We start from the raw sequence: 6,271 nt of genomic DNA, 5'->3' as shown, positions 1-6,271 counted from the left end.
ACTGGAACAGGAGAAAAATAGATTCTATTTGACATCTTTATTGTATGTGGCACACAGTGAATGAGATGATTTGTTTGTATGTATGTGACGTTTGAACAGCCGAACAGGGGATTGCGGAGAAGTGCGCTACTTCCGCCACACTTCCGGTGTCTTCGAAAGTTCAGATGCGCATGTGCGCCGTCTTTAGAAGGTCCCCGCTTCCTGTTTCGGGTTGGCGTGTCCTTGCCGCCTTCACCTAATTCGTCAGTCCCGTCACATGGTTTCTCTCTACCGGAACTTGTCTGCTTTGGAACGCACCGGTGGAACGCATCGCATTTCCGGGAGTTACGGCTTCCCCTGTTGCCATGGTGACGTTCTTACACGACGGGGTTTTTTGTTGTTGCTTTGCCCGGACGTAATCGCCAAAGTTTATATATATAAAATAAACAAAGGAAATGTTTAAGAGTACGTTCTATAGACATGTATATGTTTATCATTAAAAATAGATCTTAATAGGGAAATATATCTGGATTCATTTATCAGTTTATGTCACATGACGTTATAAGATAATGAATAGGGAAGGAAGTATGGTATAAAATATGGTATAAAATATAAGCATATGTCTAGCGGAAGGAGAGAACAATAAAAATATATATAGATAATAATTATGCGTAATAATAATAATACGTGATACGCAATTTTTAGTGCTGTATTTAGCACTGATTAGAAGTGCAGCTTGAGTTAAGTAGTGGTGATTAATTCCTAAAGTGCTAGTGTTTATCACTGATTAGAAGTGCAGCTTGAGTTCAGTAGTGGTGATTAATTCCTAAAGTGCTAGTGATTTAAGACGATAAGTCAAAGTGCGTGCATTGAGTGATCGTATTTCAGTTCTGACATTCCCCGCTAGTATATATCCATATATATATATATATATATATATATATATATATATATATATATATATATATATATATATATATATATATATATATATATATATATATATATATATACACGTGTACACAATTATGGGGATAGATTACAGGATTTTTAATCCTAGAGTGATCATGTGATCTGTGGATGTCTATCTCAATTGGACATTGAGAAGTTGCTTTTACTCTCAGTACAGTACCTGATATTCCCAATGGGTCACCCCATCTGGTACTATTTAGGCCCAACACTGCTTCGCTTCCAAGTTCGGATGGGATTGGGCCTTTCCAGTGTGGTTTGACTGTATTACTCTCGTATGCAACAAAGAATGCCCACAACATGATAATTTTATTAGTGAAAAAAGTGCATAATTAACAAATGTGTGAAATGACCGGTTGTGCGGGATAAAATCTGGATAAGTGCTCATATTTTCAACAGCACCTCACAAGAATGGAGCGATTTCATAGTTCTCATTGAGGCCGAGTGGGTGCATGGTTTTCAGTTGGAATATCCAAAACATTTCTCGTTGTGACAGCTTAATTGCCAGGTCTCCTCCTCTCTCTCCAAGTTTGACCAGTTCTATTGCCTTAAATGTTAGATCTTCCGGATTTGAGTTGTGTCTCTCTTTAAAATGTCTTGAGATGGTGTGACTTTCGACTTTGTTCTTGATGTTGCGTATGTGCTCTTGTATTCTGAGTTTTAATTGCCTCTTCGTTTTTCCCACATACTTTTTTCCACAAGTACATTCCAGTAGGTAGATCACTGATGAATTATTGCAATTGATGAAGTCTTTGATTTTAAATTCCTTATGATTCTCGACATCACTGAAGCTTTTCCTGTTAGGGTGTAGGAACTTGCAGACATTACACCGACCGCACTTATAAGATCCAATGCATTTGGGCATCATCGTTGTTTCCCCTGTTGGAATCCTCAGCATACTTGGGGCCAACAGGTCCTTTAGATTCTTTGATTTTTTATATATATGATCTCGGGGCGTGGCGGGAGTATCTCTTTTAGTACCGGGTCCATTAAAAGGATCCCCCAGTGTGAGTTAAGTGATTTCCTTATGAGGTCCTCATGGCGGTTGTATGTAGTTATAAAGGCTGAGGATTCTTTCTTGGTATCTTTTGTTTTGTAGACTAGTAGATCTTCCCTCTTAAGGCCTTTCGTTCTGATCATGGCTTTTTCCAAGATTTCCGATGGGTACTCTTTCTGTTTGAATCTTTCCTTATATGTTTCCAACTGTTCTTCACATTCTTTCAGGTCCCTGCATTTTCTTCTTAGTCTATGGAACTGTGAAAAGGGGATATTATTTTTCCATTTTCTGAGATGGTTACTTTTAAAGTGAAGATAGCTGTTTCGATCCATCTCCTTGACAAAGTTCTTGGTTTTAACTGTACCATCTAATCCTGTTAAGATGAGGTCCAGGAATTCAATAGATTCTTTATTAGTATTGGAGGTAAAGGAAAGATTCATGTTGTTATTACTTATATATAAATAAAATTGATTAAAAGTATCCTGTGTTCCATCCCATATAATTAAAATGTCATCTATATATCTTCCATAAAAAATGATGTTCTCTTTAAAACGATGAGGGCCATAGATAAAAGAGTTCTCCCACTGTCCCATGAAAAGGTTCGCAAAACTTGGGGCAAAAATGGTCCCCATTGCTGTGCCACAGCGTTGTAGATAGTAGCGGTCTAAAAATGTAAAATAGTTATGGCTTAATATAAATTTCATAATGTCGCATACAAAATCCTTATGTTGGGTTGTTAATGATGGATCGTTATCTAGGAAATGTCTGCATGCTGTAATACCTTTTTCGTGCTCGATGCATGTGTATAATGACTGTACGTCAATGGTGATCCAGAGGTAACTGTCTGTCCATTTTTGATCCTTCATGAGGTTAAGTACTGTGGTCGTGTCCTTGAGGTAGGATGGTAGGTCCTTGACATATTTTTTCAAGAAGATGTCAACGTACTCTGAGAGGCATGACGTTAATGAGTCGATACCTGCCACAATGGGGCGTCCTGGTGGATTAGAAAGGGACTTGTGGATCTTTGGTAGAAAGTAAAATATGGGGCTAACGGGGTCATTTTTCATTAAATATTGATATTCATCTTTGGTGATCAATTCCGTACGGAGACCTTTGAGCAGTAATGTTCTTAGCTCCTCCACATAACCGTCCTTTGGATCGTCAGGTAACGGGATATACGAATTTGTATCCCCCAGCAGTCTTTCCGCTTCTATAATATATCGATCCCGGTACATGATCACCAGCCCCCCCCCTTTGTCAGCCGGTTTTAAAACTATGTCTTTGTTTTTCTGCAATTTCTTCAATGCCTCACTTTCTTGGTTACTGAGATTCTTTTCTTGCACTGGCTTGATATCACTGTCGCAGAGATCTTTCTTTACTAGTTCGTAGAAGACACTAATATTGCTCCCTTTCGACTCCAGTGGGTAGTATTTCGAGGTTGGTTTGAGCCCAGATTTCGAACGGCTTTCATAGTTGGATATAATGGCGGTTTCTTTTCTAGCAAAGTGTCTTTTGAGGGTCAGTTTCCTCACAAATTTGTTGAGGTCTATGAACGTTCCGAATTTGTTGAGCCCTTCTGTTGGTGCAAAGGATAAGCCTTTTCCTAATAAAGATATTTCTGGTTTCGTGAGAGTGTGCTTTGATAGATTGAAAATTCCTTTTGAGATTGGATCTAGTGTTGTAGTGTCCTTCTTTTCAGTTCTCTTCCTCCCGCCGCCCCGTTTTCCTCTTCTTCTTGGTGCAATCTTTTGAGTGGTGTTGCATGTCTTATATCTTCCTTGAGGTGGTATTTTGTCAGTTCTTTCGGACGGGCACCTATTCCTGATGATAAAAAATGCTGGTCGGTGTCTGAACCTAGCCTTTGTAAGGTCGTAAACCTGTTGTTCGGTTTGGTTTGTGATTTTGGTGTATAATTCATAGATCTTTGCATTCTTCCTTTGTTAGGTATGTGTGTCCACCGGGAGTTTTCGTTCCTTCGTGTGGAAAAAGTCTGTGTTCTGAACCTGCTCCAGTTCTTTACCTTGCCCTGGTCGTAGTCCTTCTTGTCACGTTCAAATTTTCCTTCTTTCCCTTTGATGACCTCGTTTTCTATATGTTCTATCTTCTTATTAAGTACTTTCTCATTGATGAGAAAGTCTTCCTTATCCTGTGACCTGAAAGTATGTGAAGAACAGTTGGAAACATATAAGGAAAGATTCAAACAGAAAGAGTACCCATCGGAAATCTTGGAAAAAGCCATGATCAGAACGAAAGGCCTTAAGAGGGAAGATCTACTAGTCTACAAAACAAAAGATACCAAGAAAGAATCCTCAGCCTTTATAACTACATACAACCGCCATGAGGACCTCCATAAGGAAATCACTTAACTCACACTGGGGGATCCTTTTAATGGACCCGGTACTAAAAGAGATACTCCCGCCACGCCCCGAGATCATATATAAAAAATCAAAGAATCTAAAGGACCTGTTGGCCCCAAGTATGCTGAGGATTCCAACAGGGGAAACAACGATGATGCCCAAATGCATTGGATCTTATAAGTGCGGTCGGTGTAATGTCTGCAAGTTCCTACACCCTAACAGGAAAAGCTTCAGTGATGTCGAGAATCATAAGGAATTTAAAATCAAAGACTTCATCAATTGCAATAATTCATCAGTGATCTACCTACTGGAATGTACTTGTGGAAAAAAGTATGTGGGAAAAACGAAGAGGCAATTAAAACTCAGAATACAAGAGCACATACGCAACATCAAGAACAAAGTCGAAAGTCACACCATCTCAAGACATTTTAAAGAGAGACACAACTCAAATCCGGAAGATCTAACATTTAAGGCAATAGAACTGGTCAAACTTGGAGAGAGAGGAGGAGACCTGGCAATTAAGCTGTCACAACGAGAAATGTTTTGGATATTCCAACTGAAAACCATGCACCCACTCGGCCTCAATGAGAACTATGAAATCGCTCCATTCTTGTGAGGTGCTGTTGAAAATATGAGCACTTATCCAGATTTTATCCCGCACAACCGGTCATTTCACACATTTGTTAATTATGCACTTTTTTCACTAATAAAATTATCATGTTGTGGGCATTCTTTGTTGCATACGAGAGTAATACAGTCAAACCACACTGGAAAGGCCCAATCCCATCCGAACTTGGAAGCGAAGCAGTGTTGGGCCTAAATAGTACCAGATGGGGTGACCCATTGGGAATATTAGGTACTGTACTGAGAGTAAAAGCAACTTCTCAATGTCCAATTGAGACAGACATCCACAGATCACATGATCACTCTAGGATTAAAAATCCTGTAATCTATCCCCATAATTGTGTACACGTGTGTGTGTGTGTGTGTATATATATATATATATATATATATATATATATATATATATATATATATATATATATATATATATATATATATATATATATATATATATATATATACTAGCGGGGAATGTCAGAACTGAAATACGATCACTCAATGCACGCACTTTGACTTATCGTCTTAAATCACTAGCACTTTAGGAATTAATCGCCACTACTGAACTCAAGCTGCACTTCTAATCAGTGATAAACACTAGCACTTTAGGAATTAATCACCACTACTTAACTCAAGCTGCACTTCTAATCAGTGCTAAATACAGCACTAAAAATTGCGTATCACGTATTATTATTACGCATAATTATTATCTATATATATTTTTATTGTTCTCTCCTTCCGCTAGACATATGCTTATATTTTATACCATATTTTATACCATACTTCCTTCCCTATTCATTATCTTATAACGTCATGTGACATAAACTGATAAATGAATCCAGATATATTTCCCTATTAAGATCTATTTTTAATGATAAACATATACATGTCTATAGAACGTACTCTTAAACATTTCCTTTGTTTATTTTATATATATATAAACTTTGGCGATTACGTCCGGGCAAAGCAACAACAAAAAACCCCGTCGTGTAAGAACGTCACCATGGCAACAGGGGAAGCCGTAACTCCCGGAAATGCGATGCGTTCCACCGGTGCGTTCCAAAGCAGACAAGTTCCGGTAGAGAGAAACCATGTGACGGGACTGACGAATTAGGTGAAGGCGGCAAGGACACGCGAGGACGTGACGACGCCAACCCGAAACAGGAAGCGGGGACCTTCTAAAGACGGCGCACATGCGCATCTGAACTTTCTAAGACACCGGAAGTGTGGCGGAAGTAGCGCACTTCTCCGCAATCCCCTGTTCGGCTGTTCAAACGTCACATACAAACAAATCATCTCATTCACTGTGTGCCACATACAATAAAGATGTCAAATAGAATCTATTTTT

General features: G+C 38.8%; 2 pseudogenes; one reads left to right on the top strand and one right to left on the bottom strand.

The window, feature by feature from the left end:
- Positions 1 to 1,099: 1,099 nt before the first annotated feature.
- Positions 1,100 to 1,218, bottom strand: LOC134961811 (5S ribosomal RNA; annotated as a pseudogene).
- Positions 1,219 to 5,051: 3,833 nt separating this feature from the next.
- LOC134960816 (5S ribosomal RNA) lies at positions 5,052 to 5,170 on the top strand (annotated as a pseudogene).
- The last annotated feature ends 1,101 nt before the right edge of the window (positions 5,171 to 6,271 follow it).

Source organism: Pseudophryne corroboree, chromosome 9 (genome assembly GCF_028390025.1).
Source record: "Pseudophryne corroboree isolate aPseCor3 chromosome 9, aPseCor3.hap2, whole genome shotgun sequence".
Classification (NCBI taxonomy): Eukaryota; Metazoa; Chordata; class Amphibia; order Anura; family Myobatrachidae; genus Pseudophryne; species Pseudophryne corroboree.
This window is presented reverse-complemented; position numbering and strand designations above follow the sequence as displayed.